Source organism: Canis aureus, chromosome 11, assembly GCF_053574225.1.
Source record: "Canis aureus isolate CA01 chromosome 11, VMU_Caureus_v.1.0, whole genome shotgun sequence".
Lineage (NCBI taxonomy): Eukaryota > Metazoa > Chordata > Mammalia > Carnivora > Canidae > Canis > Canis aureus.
The window spans coordinates 50,283,698-50,301,632 of record NC_135621.1 but is presented as its reverse complement, the minus strand read 5'-3'; positions in this window follow the sequence as shown (position 1 = coordinate 50,301,632).

Sequence of the window (17,935 nt, the reverse complement as noted above, 5' to 3'; positions counted from 1 at the left end):
TTTCAGATCATTTATTTTTCAGTTCTAGAATTTTTATTGGATTCTATATTAGAGTTCCCATTTCTTTTCTGAAATACCCCTATATAACTCTTGACTCATCATATCCATCTTTTCCTAAAAAGTCTGTAACATATTTTTAATAGCTATTCCTCATCTGATCCCAGATTACGGGGTATCTTACAGATTGATGTATAGGACTCTTCAAAGGTGTCAAGATCATGAAAAAAAAAATTGAAGAGCTGTGCCAGAATGGAGAAGACTAAGGTGACAGGACAACTAAACACAATATGTGATCTTGAACCCTTTGTAGTATGCCCACAGCCTCAGCCAGGAATATGCTTGCCCAGCCCCACAAGCTCAGGTTAGCGGAGCCAAGGGCCTTCCAGCTTATCTACCACTGATAGAGTCACTTCCACCTACAATGTCACCGAGGGTAGCTTCACCTACTGCCCCAAATCCAGTGAAGTTCCTGATCTACCCTGGCCAGTGATCTCACTTAGATGGAGCTGAAGGAGGGGAGCAGCCCCAGGCTAAAACACCACAGATTTCCCTTGTCCTTACCCTAAATCCAGCAGGTTCTCCAGCATAATATCTTCTCAGATTGTTACCTTTGCTCACTTTCCAGGGGACCAAAAATGGTTATTTTGGTCAATTTTGTCTGGCTTTGTAGGTTTTTTGGGGGGAGGAGAATTTGCCAATCTCCCGATTAGTCCATAGCCAGAAGTCCTGTCTTAATGTTTTTTATTTTTTATTTTTATTTTTTTTAATTATTTATTTATTTATTTATGATAGTCACACAGAGAGAGAGAGAGACACAGAGACACAGGCAGAGGGAGAAGCAGGCTCCATGCACAGGGAGCCTGATGTGGGATTTGATCCCGGGTCTCGAGGATCGGGCCCTGGGCCAAAGGCAGGCGCCAAACCGCTGCGCCACCCAGGGATCCCGTCTTAATGTTTTTTAAAGACTAACTGGAGAGATAGTTTTAAAGATAAATATATTAGCAATATTATCATGGATGCATGGAAGACAGGTCATTTTTTTTTTAAAGATTTATTTATTTATTTATGAGAAACACAGAGAGAGAGAGGCAGAGACACAGGCAGAGAGAGAAGCAGGCTCCATGCAGGGAGCCCGATGTGGGACTCCGGGTCTCCAGGATCACACCGTGGGCTGCAGGCGGTGCTAAACCGGTGCGCCACGGGGCTGCCCAAAGACAGGACATTTTTAAAGATAAATATATTAGCAATATTTTAAATATATTAGCAATATTATCATGGAAGAATGGAAGAGAAGTCATTTGGGATTAATGTATTTTAAGATCCTAATCTTGCTTGGTAGATAAACTTTGTTAAGTTACATAAGCATATTAAAAGTTCAAGAACATCTCTTAAAAATGGAACATATAACTTCAAACTAACCAAGGAAACCAAAAGAAGAATAAGTAAAATTCAATTGATCCAGTAGAGGAAGGAAAAGAGGGGAAGGGAAAGAAGGAAAGGAAAGCATAGTAAGTAAAAAATGCGAAGTAATATGTCAGGGAGAATGAGTATGATCACTATGTTAGTAATCATAATAAATCAAGTTTTCTTATTATGAGTGGCTCAGCAGTTGAGCGTCTGCCCCCAGCTCAGGGCGTGATCCTGGGATCCAGGATTGAGTCCCACCGCATCAGGGTCCCCACAGGGAGCCTGCTTCTCCCTCTGCCTATGTCTCTGCCTATGTCTCTCTTTCTCTGTGTTTCTCATGAATAAATAAATAAAATCTTTTTTTAAAAAAACTTTTCGTATTATGGTACAGAGTATACTGGAATGAATTAAAAGCCAAAATCGAGATATACAGTTTACAAGAGGCATACCTAAAATAAAGTCACAGGAAGATTAAAATTAAGGAATTGAAAAAATATATACTATACAAATACTAACCAAAAGAAAACTGGTTCAGCCATATTAATAAGAATTACTTAGTGATAAATCCACTGGGAAAACATAGCTATCGTAACTTTCAGGGATTGTAAATCACTACAAAGTCTCTGGAAAATAATTTGTCAATATGTATCAAAAGCCTTTAAAAGGAATTTTTAAATTGTGAAGTTCCATTTCTTGGACTTTTTTTATCCTAAAGAAATAGTGGTGCGGATGAGCAAAGACACATATGAAAGCGATGTGCATGCAGAGCAGTTGTTGGAACTAGAGGCATGGAATCCAGATGCAAGCCATGTTTATACCTTGGTTTTCTGGACTGGAATATTGGGATAAAACCTACTTAGTACCTGCTTCACAGGGGTGTCATAAATATTAAATAAGGAAATACACTTGACATGCTTCCAAAAGGTGACACAAAAGTGATTAAAGCTAATGCTGGCATGGTATTTAATATGTTCTAAGTGAGCTAGACTTTTTAACTCACTTATTTCTATGGAATCTCTTCTGGGATAGACCTTATGGTTGCCCTCATTTTTTTTTAAATCTACTTACTTTTGTCTTGTTCACTTCAGAGATGAGGAAACTAAGGCCCAGATTGGCCAGGTAACCTGCCAAGACTCTACATTTAGCAAATCCTGGAGCCAGGACTGGAGCCTGGATAATTTAGCTCTTCAGTCGATACTCTTAACTATGGTGCTATTATCACTAAGCGGTAGCACTGGAAACAATCCAACTGGAGGTTTGGGTAAATAATTTATTCTTAAAATGCAATATTGTCCATCTGTTTTAAATGCCAATATGATAGATGATAAAGATAGCTAAATTTTATTAGGTGCTTTACTATGTAAACGATACTACTAGAAGCATTTCATATAGATGATGTCAATTAACCCCCATAAAAATGTAGGAAGGTACTAGTATTATTTCCTTCCTGATGAGGAAATGGAGGCAAAGCAAAGAGGAAACCCAGTGACCCTTAGCTGATTTGGCAGAGACAGAACTAGATCCTGGATGCTACCCTTAACCCTACACATAACCCTACACATACACTCCATCCAGCCTGGTTCACTGTCTCTTCTTGCAAGACGACCTCTTGTACCTCACTATTGTTCACAGCCCATAATACTTCCCAGCTGAAAACGTGGGAATCCTCTGAAAATCTTCCTCTTTCTCTTGTCTCCCACATTCGATCCATAATCGTGTCTTATTAAGTCAACCTCTAAACTGTATTTTAAATCTGCGTGCACTTGCCCACCCTCCTCCCACCGCTCACGTCTTCCTGCGGGGACGGACAGATTGCCATCCTGTTTCATTCAGCACCTGTGCTCCAAGCCACTCACACAGCTGCCAGACAGATCCTTCAAAACATAAGGAGATTCTTTAAAAACCACTTTATTCGCCTGCTTAGAATTACCGAGAGCTTTTGCACTGCCAGTTTGCACACACCCCACGGCCCTTACCACATCCAACAAGGTCCTCCACGACTGGCTTCTGCCCTCCTTTGTCACCTCTTGTGCCACCTCCACCCAAGGCTTTCTTCTGTGCTCACTTCCCCGAAAATACTCTTCCACTCCCTCAGCCTGAACGTCTTCTCCCCCTACAGCTCACAGATCCTCAAAGATGAGGAGAAATGTCAGCTCGGAGAAACTGTCCCTGACCCCCAGGCCAGCTCAGTAACTGCCAGCACAAATGCTCTCCCCTCATCATCCCTCCTGTCCTGTTCTCCGTAAGACTTTGTTCTTTCAGTCAACAAGTATTTACTGAGCACCTACTATGTGTCAAGCGCTCGTCTAGGCAATATGAGGGAACAAGGCAAGGCTTGCCACAGCTTGTACAGCTTCCTGTCCCCAGGAAGGAAAATGTGATTCCCCTTCCCCAGTTCTCAAAGCAGTTAAAGCTCTGTGGCCCATGTCTCAGCCCCTCCTCCCAGGTACTGGGATCACATCTCCTAGGTACTGGTGGGTTTCTGAGGAGGGAGGTGGCTCTGGCCTGGTGTTTTGAAAACAAGGCAGAGGGGGTTGCACCAGGAAACTGAGTAAACCCCCAGGGGCGGGATGCAGTAGGGCCAAGGATTTCCTCTGGGGCTGGAAAGCCAGTGCCTCAACTCTGAAGCAACCAGGGCTGGTGGGAACCCATACAAGGGTTGCTGGGAACGGCACTGGGAGCCAACCGAACAGGATACCCACAGGAACTGGGACGGTGGGCCGGGCGTTCGAGAGCCGCCTCCGATTTTCTGGCCACAAAAACCCCAGGATTTTGGTACAATTCATGGGAAAGGAAATGACCCCAACATCTAATGTTGAACTTAGTACAGACCTTGGCATGGGTAGAGCTGAGCGCCAGACTTGATGGGATTTGGGGGGAATCTTTCTTTCACACCCAAGTGTCAGGGAGCAATTCATACCAGTTGCTTGGCCCACATGTGTGCACACCCACCCCCCACCCCGTCTCCACTCTCTAAATGGGTTTTGTTCACTATTGTATATTCAGTGCCTAACAAAACACTCAGCCCCTAGGGGCTCAGTAAATGCTTGTTCAATGAGCGACTCTGGAAAATTATACATAAAAATGTTAGCATGACTAACACTGGAGAAGGGATTATAGGTGATTTTAAACTCAAAGTTTAATCCATCAAAGTTACAAATGCCCATATCTTTCGACCTTAAACTTCTATTTCTAGGAATTTATCCTATGCATATGTGAGCATATGTGAGAAATTATGCATATACAAGGCACTCTTTTTTGGCCTTTTTGTAATGGCAACAGATTGGAAGCAATGCAACTATCTCCCCATAGGGGACTTACTGAATAAATTGGGATGAAATACTATACAGCTGAAAAAAGAACGAGGAAAATCTTTCTATAATGAAAAGGAATGATCTTCAGGATATATTGCTAAAATGAAAAAACAATAGAGAGAACAGAATGTGAGTATGGTACATTAAAAAAGGAAAAAATGATAGGCGGGGGTGTGTTTGTTTATGAGTAACATAGCTCTGGAAAGGGTAACACACACACAAAAAGATGATTAATGCTGGGCTGCCTTTAGGAAGGGGAACAGGGTGTCTGGAATGGGGTGGGAAGGAGGGGTTTTTGCTAATTATCTTTCATTCCTTTAAAATTTTTAATCATATTGATGTGTTTCCTATGTTTCGCGATAGTTAAGTATACCCATAAAATCATCGTTTACCTTTTTGCTTCTTTGTTTTTATTGTCCCATAAATGGAAAGAGACTACTTGCATTATTTTTTTAATTTTTAAAAAGGAAGAAAAAGGTAACAGGGGAGCCTCACTGACAGAAAGTAGGGTCTAATTGAAAAGGAAAAAAATCTACATCGTTTTTCATCTGGAAATGTGTTTTGAGGTGCCCCTTTGTATTAAGGATGTTAAACCAAATGTGGTTGAGCCTTTTCATCAATGGAGCTAGTAATAGGAATCATGTAGGGGGTTATATTTTTTAAAACATGTCCTGTAAATTCCTCTAAGTAGAAGTGATTTAAAAATCCACTTATATTGCAGTCTTCTCTTCAGACTTTATTGTCATCAACATCTGTTTTTTAAAAGAAAACAGCTTTCATCCCGGGAATACCACTGAGCTCTGTCAAAGCTACTTATAGGAACCAAAAGTGTCTGCAATCTGGGGGAGCGAAGTACAGCCCACGTGTACACCAGAGGCCGGGCAGGGCTGGTGCGGGAGCCCGGTGAGGGGCCAGGCCTCGGAGTCCAGAGAAATAAATCCAGAGTGTTGGCAGTGGGGCGGGCGGGGGGGGGGGGGGGAAGCAGCTTCAGGAACTCGGTGCTTTTCAGATGTCATCGTTAGAATACCAGCTAAATGGACACCCAGATGGGCTGTAACAGCCCAAACACCCTCAAAATCCTTCTAGTGCTTTTTTTTTAATTTTTTATTTATTTATTTATTTATGATAGTCACACACAGAGAGAGAAGCAGAGACACAGGCAGAAGGAGGAGTCTCCATGCACCGGGAGCCCGACGTGGGACTCGATCCCGGGTCTCCAGGATCACGCCCTGGGCCAAAGGCATGCGCCAAACCGCTGCGCCACCCAGGGATCCCCTTTCTAGTGCTTTTAAAAGCACCTGCCCTACTGAGCTTTCCAGTCTTCAGAGACACTTCCGAATTGTACCCACCATTGTTGGGTTACACAGTGTATTTTATATTGCCCTCATTTGATAGTGGACAGGTGATACCTTCTTGAATTATACCCCTACCCTAGGCAGTTGGAGCTGGAAGGGACCTTAGGGGTCCATCCCCATTTTCTCCATTTTGCAAATAAAGACACAGAGCCCTAGGGAGTTGCAGGTTGCTTATAGGGTGTCTAAGGTCACTGGTCAAGTGAGTTTACAGAGTGCTCTTAATCAGCACCTCCTCCCATTGTTTGTTGTCATTTGTGTTGCATAGACTGCATCTTTAAGAGGCGGAGGAACAAGTGGACTCCTGTGTCATTACTGATTAGCTTGGGACCCCGGACAAGTTCCTGAAGCTCTGAGTCTCAGCGTTCTCATCCAAAAACGAAAATGAAGAAACTCAACATCCCAGTTGGATGAAATGACCTAAAGAATACCCAGAATATAGAATATGTTCAGCAAATGTGAGTCTCTCACCCTGCCCTTGGGCTCTCTCACAGAAGGACCTGGTCTTTATTTGCAAAGTGGAGAAGGTAGAGATGCTCCCTGAGGTCCCTCCCAGCTCAGATATGCTGTGAAAGGCCTTTGCACATAGAAGGTGCTGGAAAATGTTTAGTGCTTTTATTCACGGATTGAATACTTAGTACTATTTACCGGAATCAGTTTCCAGGCTTTCAGTTTCTGTGGCTCTCCTCTGTCTGTTGTCATCATCCCGCCTATGCCTGAGGGGCACAAGGACAGTCCTCGTCATTACTCCCAAGGGTTTCCAGCCCAGGGTAAGCACTGCTACCCTGCTTAGCAAGAGTGGATTCGTGTGAGCCTTTAGGTCCTTCCCCCGGAGAAAGAATGTCACTTGCCTTATAGAATGGTTTCCTATGGTTTAGAAGAGGCTTAACCAATTTAGTCCCCCCGTGGATGTCCTTTCTTGTACCTTTGGGCCTTTGCATATGCTTTTTTCTCTGCCTGGAATGTAATTTTGAGCCCACTTTCTAACTATTCAATAAATACTTGCTAAGCACCTACTGTATATCGGGCACTGTGTGAGATCTGGCATAGAGTGGTGAACAAAACAAATAAGAAATCCTGTTTTCATCAAGTTTACAGCCGTTTTAGGTGAAGTTTCCATTCTAGGACTTTCCTGACCTCTCAAGTGGTGTTGAGGCTCCTCCTCTGCAGGCCCTGAGATCCTGTCCATCCCCACCAGGGCAGCGGACTTTCCTTCTGATAAAATATCTCATGGGTGGATCTACTGGGGAGGCTCTCTCGTACACAGAATGGACTGTTCTCTTCACATAATAGCCCGGCAGGCAGCTCTTCCCAGGCCCCTCCCTGCCCAAGAGATAAATTTATTTCGCAGAATTATTTGGAAGATGAAATGAGGTAATTGTTTGCCAATTGGCCAGAATAGAGCCTGGGACAAGGAAGATGAATGTGTTTGTAATCATTGTAGCATAGTGATTGCAAGCAAAGATTAGGAAGCCAGACAAGGTTCCAATCTTAATGTATCACAAACTCTGTGACTCGGAGCAAGCTACCTTGGTACTCTGCGATTCAGTTTCCCCACCTATAAAATGGACACTAATGATAATAACAGCTAAAATATCTTCAAAACGTAGAAGGTGGGCTTCTAAGCATTTTGCATACACCATCTCTCCTATGCTGGCAAGAATCCTGTGACACAGGTACATCAGTCACCCCCATTTTATAGCTAGTTCATAAACCTGCCAAAAACCACGCAGCTGGCAACAGTGAACCAGGCCGCCCATTACCAAAGCAAGGGTACTTGAGCCCTCCACCACCCCAGGCTTCCCAAGGATGTCAAGCTCACTGGGTTGTTGTAACAATGAAATGTAAGGATATACGTGAAACATTTGGCACAATGTCCGGCACGCGGTAAGTGATCCACAAATGTTAGTGATACTCACCATTATTAGGACCATTATCACTCATTTTCTCGATAACGAAATCATTCCATAGGTGAATAAAGACTTGTAAGGCCTTACGTTTTGTCCAATCAGCTCTGCAGAAAGAGCAGGCCAGTATGAGGGAACTCAGCTGAGGCTGCATCCAGGGCGATTAATTCTCCCACAAACATGTCAGTGGAGGCCTGTGTTACGTAAGACCTAAGTGTGGGCATGGCTGACCCTGGGGGGATACATTATCGCCTGGGCAGAATGGGCTCCCAAGCTTTATAACAGAGGCTGAACTCCTGGCCCGATAGCATCAGCCCGTTAGCAGGTATTTCCTGCCCACCTCCTATGTGCCCAGGTGCTGGAGGGAGACTGCGAGGGAAGGGCGAAATGGGAGCTGTGTAGGACTCAGAAGCATGGCAGATGGACGGTCCGGCTCTCGGGGGCACCGTGAGACAAAGCATGACCATGAGATGTAAGGACTGCTCCCTGCCAGGCCGGCAGCCCCAGGCCAACCACCAACCTTGGTTACAGACCGTGACAGCTATGACTGTAGGGAAACGAGATCCCATGGGCTGGAAGGCTGCTTGGAGAAGGAGCACCTTGGCAGGTAGGATCTAGGCAGGTGTTGAGCGATACAGATAGGAAGGTCATTCCAGGAAGGGGAAATGAAATCGGCAAAGATCTGGAGCCAAATATATCATTAAGCTTATGCTGAGGATAGTGAAAAGCTGGATGGAGCGGAAGGTGGGGAGATGGAGAGGGGACAGGTGAGAGCTAGTGGTGCACTGGGCTGGGGTGGGGGTGCCAGAGGGTCCCCACACAGCCAGGGGCAGTAGGGACCTGGAAGTCCCAATCAACCAAGCAGTGCTGGTCACCACCCCCACCCTCGCCAAAATACTGCATCCTGTGCATTAAAGTGCCTCGCCCACAGCAGAAGCTCCTCCGTCATGTTATCAAAATGGAGCTTCAGTTAGATCACTGAGCCAGGCTGAGTGGTTGGGGGTGGGAGACAGTGGGCACAGCCTGGGGAGGGGACATTTCAGTCCCCTGCCCTCCCCCCGCCCCCAGAAGTTAAAAGCAGCTAAGGACACGAAGATGGTAGAGATTTTACCCTCATTCCCTCTACTTAACCCCACCCAGTGACCCCTCCAAATAGGGTGGGGGTGGGTGGTGGGGGTGGGTGGGGAAGGTATTCAGGGTAGTACTAACTCCCATGTCTTCGGGAGAATTGGCCTGTGTTTCTGGACTGTTCTCCATAAAGTCTATCGAAGAAGGAGCTTTGTCTAACTGGGCAGCTAGTCTTTGCCACTCTCCAGCATCCTCCCAGAGGTGGACAGAGCCAATAGGCAGGGCCAGACAGAGACCTGGAGTGTCCTGGGAGGGCCCAGCGTTGGGCACCATTGAGAATGGGTGCCTTTAAACATTCATTAACCACATGGAGGAGACAGCAAGAGCAGTGGGAGAAGAGCAGAGGAAGGCAGCCCAGCCTTGCCCCCCGGTCACAAAGCAAAGGTTCTGCGGGGACCCCCCTTGCTGTCCACTGCTCGCCTCTTCTGTCTCCCACAGGAGCACCTTCTGTGGCTTAGCAAAGTATGACTCAGCTTCCAAATATCGCCTTGGAGCACTTCCTCCATTCCACAAGTATATATTGAGTGCCTCCCAGAGGCTGGAGATACTGCGTGAATCAAATTGTCCGTAGTCCTTTAGAGAAACTGTGTTTATGTGACAAACATATTATATAACAGGAACCATTCTAAGTGCTTTGCCAGACTCACTTATTTTTCCCTATTAACGGCCTTCAAGGTAGGTACTGTTATTATTCCATTTTATAGAGGGATGTGCTGAGAAACAAAATTAACTACTTTTATAATTTAAGTGGCGAAGCAGGATTTAGACCTGGGCCATCTGGCTCCTTAATCTACATGCTTAACTCCCAAAGACAGAGGTGGGTTCCGTGGGTCCAGCCTATCTGTTGCTTCCTGTGGATTGGTACCTCTTAACCCAGAGTGTCCTCAGGGCAGGGCTGAGCTCTTAGTTTTCCTTCAAAGGAGCAGACAAAAGGGATGGAGTCCCCTGCCCCGCCTCCTCGCAGATGGTCGAACAAACACGAAGCAGGGCTTCACTTCAAACCCTGTGGTCTCAGTTCTCTCTGGGGATAACTTTGAACTGGGGACTAGCAAGAGGCAGCCTTTGAAACTCTGGGCACACACTTGAGATATGTTCCATTCCTACAACTCTAACATGACTAGGTCCCCACTCCACCCTGGCGGACTCCAGCCCTTAGTGGCAGAGGACCCTGAGAGGAAGAGGCTTCCCTCTACCAGGTCTTCCCCTCACCTCAGCCTCTCCTTCTAGGTTACCTTCTAGCTCCTTCTGGTACTTTGGGCCTGAGTGAGCTAGTCGGGCTGGGTATGGAAGCCCTCAGGGTTTGAATCTCTGCTCCATCTCCTGGGACTGCTCGGAGACATCTCCCAGAGACTCACTCCACATGTGTCCATGCTGTGGCTTGACTCTAGCCTTACTCTTGCTGTCACGCTGACCTTGACCCCCCAAAATAGACTGTCCTGGTCTGCTGTAATATCCCTTTACACATGCTAAACACTTCTCATATGTCCTCCTTCCAGAACCCTCTGTTCCTGCGCAGAATATGTCTGGCTAGATTCCCCAAACTCCAACTTTGGTTTATTCTATGAAATGTGTCATTCTTTATCCTCCTCCTCCTCTTTTTCTATTTCTTCTCCTTCTTCTTCTTCTTCTTCTTCTTCTTCTTCTTCTTCTTCTTCTTCTTCTTCTTCTATAAAAAAAAAAAATCCCTCAAGAGCATCCAACAAAATAACAGAGATGGTTTAACTCATTAAGAAAATATTAAACCAATACCACAAGTAACACATTTTCCTACTTCAAAAGAGTCTGACAGAACAGGTACATGTTTATTAATAAAATATTAAAATAATATCTCACTGTGCTGGCGTAAGACATTCTTCCACTTTTTGTGGTGTCTTCTTGCATATCTCATTCAACCCTCACAACAGCCCTGTGAGGTGCTGTCACCTCAGCATGCCCTTTTGATAGATAAATAAGCAGAGGCCCAGAGAGGCAGGCTGACTTGGTCACACAAGCTATTTGGGATCCAAAAAGCTATGAACCCAGGTCTCCCAACTCCCCACCTTGTTCTGTGTTCACTGAGTCAGCTCACAGCCCTGAGGCCTCTTCTCAAATGAACTCCCAGGCCACAGAGATGGAAGGATGCCTTTCTTGTCTACACTTAGTTAGGAGGAAAGACCAGGCCTAAAGTCAGTGGAGAAACTGGAGCCAAACATCTCCAAAGCAAAGGGACAGTGGTCTTGGAGACCCCATCTGGCCAGTGGGATGTGTGGAGAGTCCAGTTATAGCAACCCCTGGGCAGTTGGAGCATTGAGTGATTTGCTTGGGACTGTATACAGAGAAGCTGGGGTCCTTGTGGACACTGTACCCCCTCCACTCATTTATTCCACAAATAAGTTGTCATGCACCATACTGATGAGGCCAGGCTTACCATCTCTGGCTCAGAGGGCAGCACCTGGTAGATGGCGGGTACTGGTTCTCGAAGGAATAAACAGAATTCCCAGGACACCCCGGTCCTCATACCACCCTACTGCCTCCACCTCCATCACCGGGAATGAGCTCAGGATGTTGCAGGGTCTCTGTTCCTGTCCAGTTCCTCATGCCTGAGTTGCGTCCAGCCAGTACCAACTACGTCTACAGTGTTGTAGCCTCCTGAGCACTTGAAATGTGACGTGAAAATTTGAATATTTTACTATTTTATTACAATTTAACAACCGATACTGGATTCAGCCATTGGAAAGTGCATCAAGTTGTTTGGAGCAACGCGGGCATGTGGAGCTACTTTTTCAGCTGTCAGCTGATGGAAATCTTAGGATGATCAAGTATTCTAGATGGCAATCTAGTACCTGAACTGAGACGCGCTGTGAATGTAAAATACACACTAGATTTGCAAAACTAGTATCCAAAAAGAGGTAAGGTATCTCTTTCCCAATTTTTTTTATTGATCATATGTTGAAAAGATAATGTTTTAGATGAATTGGATTAAATGAAATATGTCAGTAAAATTAATTTAACCTGATTTTTTATGCGTTTGCTTCTCAGTGTGGCTTCCAGAAATTTTTAAATTTCAAATGCATCTCGCATTATATTTTTATTGGAGAGTAGTGGCCTAGACCCTCCTTTCCCTCAAAAAAAAAATTAAATAAATAAATAAAAATAAAAGGAGGGGGAAGGATTTTGGAGAGCAGCAGAAGGAACTCTAGAAGAAGAATCTCGACTCTGGGCTGCGGAAGGACATAATGTTGACTTTTATTCAATCATAACCAAAGCTAGTACATACATGGGGCGGGCACTGTTGCAGGAACTCACTCATCACAGCAATCCCATGGAGGAAGTACATTTTCTCCACTTCACAGATGAGGAAGCTGAGACACAGAGAGGTTAAGTAACTTGCCCAAGGTCACTCAGCTGGTAAGTGGCAGATTCAGTTTTAAATCCAGTTTGTCTCTAGAGCCAGAGCTCTGAACTCCCATGACAGACTGCTTCTAATTTTAGATTTTGCTATCAATCCAATCCTCCTGTGTATCAGTGTCAGGTTGAATTCCACTCTCCCCCTCGACTAAATATTCATGGCTTCACTTCCCTCTTGCCACGGCTCCTGTGCGTCTCACATTCCTCACCTCAGGGCCGACTGGCTCCCCAGGTTCTGCTGCCAGCCCAGCCACCCCCATCTGCCTGGCTCTGGCTGAGTGCTCACAACATCCGGCGAAGACCCTTCTGAAGAGAGGCACTGGGACTTTTCTGAGTGCTTCAAAATAAAATGTGGCTGAAAAAGAAAGGTCTAGCCGTGGCAAGTAACATTTTGGTTAGACAAGGCAATGGGCAAGGGGAGATAACAGGAAGAGGGAAGAGATGTTCTTTACCCCTTGCAAAGCCTTACAGACTCAGGGATTATGAGCTCGTCCATTTAACACATGAAGCAGAGGCAGGGACAAGTGACAGAGGAACAGGTGACAGAGGAGTGTTTTGTGAGCCCTGTGCTATGGCACAGGGCATTCCAGATGGGAGATTTGGGATGGAGTCTATAATCTAGTGAAATGGAGGCGAGGCTGGGGACATAACTCATTCAGGCTTGTCCCTTGCCAGGAGAGGCAGTCACCTGTCTCTGCTCACCCAAATACCTGTTCCTGGGCATCTGGATGCCTGCCACTCCCTTCTCACCGAGGCCCCATACCCAAGTTTTGCCACCTGTGTCTTCAGAGAACAAAACAGGCACACATGATATCCCCTTCTGCAGGAGAGTCAGATAAGGCCAAGGGCTTGCTCTCCAGCGGGGAGTTTGTGAAAACATCTAATTGGATGGGCGAGAGGCTGGCTGAGGCCCATTCTCACTCAGGTTCTCCTTCCCCTGCCAAGGGCAGAGGGAGGGCACTGCCTGGCAGGTGCACCCCAGCATGGCCGAGTTACCATCAGAAAGGGGCTAGACAGACCTCTAAACAGCCTGGTTGGGACCAGCTTGTGCCTTCCACAGGGAAGATTTTAGTTTGGAGAAACTTCTACAGAAACTTGAGCTCCAGCTTCTTGTCATGAGAGTGGCCTAGAAACAATCTAAGCAGTTACTGGTTGCTTTCCCAGAAGCATTCCTAGGTGTTTGCTGAACCACAAAGCCCTGAATGAAGCCTTTGGTGATCTGGGGACAGCTAGCAGGGACCATCAGGGGGGCAACAGATATGGTGGCCAGATGAATTTCCCAGTTGGTGGTCAGTGGAGCCAGAGATCAAGGAGTAAGTTTGGAAGATGAAGTTCAATCCAATAGGGGATCCCTGGGTGACTCAGCGGTTTAGTGTCTGCCTTCGGCTCAGAGCGTGATCCTGGAGCTCAAGGATCGAGTCCCGCATCGGGCTCCCTGTACGGAGTCTGCTTCTCCCTCTGCCTGTGTCTCTGCCTCTCTCTCTCTCTGTGTGTCTCTTGTGAATAAATAAAATCTTAAAAAAAAAAAAAAAAAGAAATTCAAGTGAACAAACATCGATCGAACACATACTATGCACTAAGCTTTCTGACCAGCAGCAAGATGTCCCAAAATGCAAGGCAGAGCCTGGGACCCACTCTTCTGAAAGGCATAACATGAAGGAGGGAACACCTGTCACCAAGGACCAAGGATGCCCATGTACTGGGATGGCACTTGAACCGGGTCTTGGGATAGTTTCAACAGAGAGGGTGGTTTCAACAGATGGAGTTGAAGGAAGGAACAGCAAAACAATGGCAGAAAATGGGAAAATTAGGGAAAACATTCAGGGAACAAGAGGCATCAAGGATTTACAGGCAGGGGACTGTATAAGCTGGTGTCCAGGGACCATGTAAAGAAAGGTGGGTGGGAAGCAGGGGGAGAAAGAAAGAAAGAAGGGAATGATGTCCCCACCAACCTTCGTACTCGTTCTATCTCACTCAATAGCATTAAGTTCTGGAATTTTTTTTTTTTTTTTTTAGCTCTGGATTTTTAAATGGCAAATTTCGTTCTTTCGTATTCCCTGGCTGCCCTCTCCCTGGTTCAGGATATCAGGGAGCTGGAGCACTTGGGGGGTTTCGGGGCTCTCATGGGAAAGCTAGGATGGACTCATCTACAAGCAGGACCCAACTATCCTGCCAGGCGGGTGGCAGCAGGTGACCATTAGCACTAACACTCATACCCGCTGCTTCTCCATCTGCAGCATTAAATTCCCCCAAAGTCCCACACTGCCTGCCCCTGCCAGTTCTTTTTTTCTTCTTCTTCTTAAAATTTTATTTATTTTTTCATGAGAGACACGCAGAGAGAGGCAGAGACATAGGCAGAGGGAGAAGCAGGCTCCCCGCAGAGAGCCCAGTGTGGGACTCGATCCTAGGACCCTGGGATCACACTCAACCACAGAGGCCCCCCCAGGAGCCCCTGCCTCTGCCGGTTCTGACAGCAAAGTTTTGCTGTGTGAAGCCAAATATGACCTATATCAAATGAAGAAGGAAGACAGCATGATCAGAGAATAAACAGGTAATGTGGGGTATTCAGCTGGTTTCATAATACTCTAATAATAGGCATAAACATACTTTCTAAAAAAGAAATCAAAAGATGTCATGATCTGGGGGCACCTGGGTTGCTCGGTCGGTTGGGTGATGGATTCTTGATTCCAGCTGCAGTCATGATCTCAGGGTCATGGGATAGAGCCCCGCTTTGGGCTCCATATCCAGCAGGTAGTCTGCTGGAGATTCTCTCTCTGTCCCCACACCACCACCACCACCACCACCCCACAAATGGATAAATAAATCTTTTAAAAAAAAAAAAGATTTCATGGTTTTATTTCAGGTTCTTTATTCATATATTTATTTTAGGAAACCAAAGGTGAGGTAAATGCTGTCTTCACTCATCCACTTCAGGAATACTTGAGAACGCCTAGATTCTTTGGGAGGGGAACATAATTCTGCAGTTCAGCGGAGTTAAAACTCCCCTCAAATGGGCCATTTTCTTCCTCAGTGCAAGCTCCGAGCCCGGTGGCAGGCCCGGGAGGGGACCGTGAAGCATTTGGGCATCTTCTCTTCCCCACGGGCAGTCAGGGTCCCCCGCACCCCCCTTTCGGTTCCGTTCACCGTGAATGGCAGATTCCTCTGTCCGGGTCGGGTTTCCAATCACCATAGAAACAAACTCGAGGCAGTTTCATTAATCATTTAGAGCACGAGAGTCTAGGTCAGTCTGATTGCAGCATATAGAGTATCATCTCCGGGCCACATGGGACTCAGTCGATTTGAATTAAAAAAGATTAAGCTGCCCTGGGCTGCCTGGCCCCATCAGTTTAAGTTCTCATGTAACCGTGGTCTCTGGAGCCATATGGATTAGTGAGTGAAGCTATGCATTTATGTGGCAGGGTTCAGTGAAACATTAGATGCTTGCAGGTGTCTGAGGGGAAGAGGACAGGATCACATACAGGTTTTTTTTTTTTTTTTTTTATACTTGTTGCTGTTCTTTTGAAACTGGAAACAATAACTCAGTTTTATTTCTCCAGTGACAGTTACCACTCTTGCTGACCATGAAATGGTACATTTGTTACTGGGGTTTATGGTTCAGGACGAGATGGTCTGGGAGGACCCGGGAACGGCCGCGTCCCAGGCCTGCTCTGGGGTGGCGGGTGAGAATGCTGACATGTTTTTCTTTTCCTTCCTTTCCTACGGAGTGGTAAGAAATGCATCAAGTAAATAGTGAGGACATTTTCGTTTTGCCCGAATCAAGATTTATGAACCCCAGGAAATTGACTTAGAGGCAGCTACAAATCAATGTGGCTCTGAAAGAGTTGTATAGGGATCCCTCAAAATGAATGCCCCCTTCCAAAGTACCTACCTTATTTATGAGCCTCTCCAGGACTTCAAAGAAGTTCAGTAACTTAGGCCAGACTGTTTTATTGCTTCATGGAGCTAAGATGTTTCAGGGGGAAGATGCAGGTTACAGCATATTAGGAAGCCTCTCCCGGGCAGTGGGCAAGAACTTTCTGCGCGTTGAATCATTGATCTAAAGCTTATTACACTCTGGCTTCCTACAGCATTGCTCCTAAATCTTCTCAGTCTGCTTGGCATTGTCTGCAGTCCCAGGTGTTAAGCCCAAAATAGAAAGAACTTTTGTACTCTCTTTCCCCACCACCCCACCCCGCTTTGGGGGCAGCCGCCTTGGACCAGCGAGGAGGCAGCTAGGCCCTGTGGAAATCAGCTATAGAGTTCCGCGGAGTGTTTCCACGTGCCTGCTGTTTGTTCCCTATCTGATGTTTTGTTTCTTTCTTTGTGGTGACAGAGACAGCCCTGATTGCATTGCTGAGAGTGTCAGAAGGCTGGGTCCAGTCAGAAGTCCGGGAGATGGTGCTGCCCGGCACTGGGTCACATCAAATGCCTCAGAGGAGCCTTTAGAATCAGCCCCCATCCTGCAGGAACATTCCAGACAGGTCCTACTCACATCTGGGGGCAAGAGCTCAGTGAGAAAGAGAAGAGCAAACGAGGTCAGGCCCCAAAGCCTCACTCTGCTTTCAGCACAGCCTGGGTAGACAGCCCAGAGTACACTGGCATTCTGGATTCTTCCCACAGAGCCCCGTAGTAAATCACCAGAGAAGTCCAGCGGAGAAGGTCAGGTATCTGGGGAGGATGGGGCACGAAAAAACAGAGAATAAGTCAGACGTCAGGCCACTTGCCCACCTGGCCAGATGTGCCGGGGTCACTGAGAAAGACTAAGTGTTCTGGGGGCTTGGACGATGGTTTTTATTGCCACCCATTCTACGGAAAGTTACCAAGAGTGAGGCTGGGCAAACACTGACTCGCCTTCCCCTGCAAATCATCCCTCCTCCTCCTCACCTGTCCCTTACACTCCCTACCCCTGCCCATAGCACCCACATCCACCCAAGGCCATCCCTGACTCCTCCTCTCCCTGAGACCCTGTGCTCCATCGCCTTAAGCCCTCCCCTCAGGAAGAAAAACAATGTTGTTTATGGACCAGGATAAGGGAAGTGTCTTCCCCATAGGTTGAAATGGGGAGGAGTGGGGAGACAAAAGCAGAAAAGGGGGGTGGGGAAGGAGACTCAGCTGGAGGAGGGGCCGGATGCCCAGGGCTCAGCTTGCTTGAGATTCTCAGAGCCAACCCTTCCACATCTGAGAGCACTCAAAGACCTCTTTTAAGGCAATAGAGTAAAAGTATATTTCACTAAGTACAGACGTCATCGCGCTACCTGGGGCTTTGCCTGTCCACAGGCACACGCTGCCTCATGCTCAGCTCTCCCAGCAGACAAGCAGCTCGTGTCCCTCTTGCCTCCTGGCTGAGCAGTGTCCAAACTGCTGGCTTTACCCTGAACGGATCCCCCCTGGGTCTGTCTTCCTACCAGAGCAAGGCCATGCCTTCTCTTCATGTCTCACA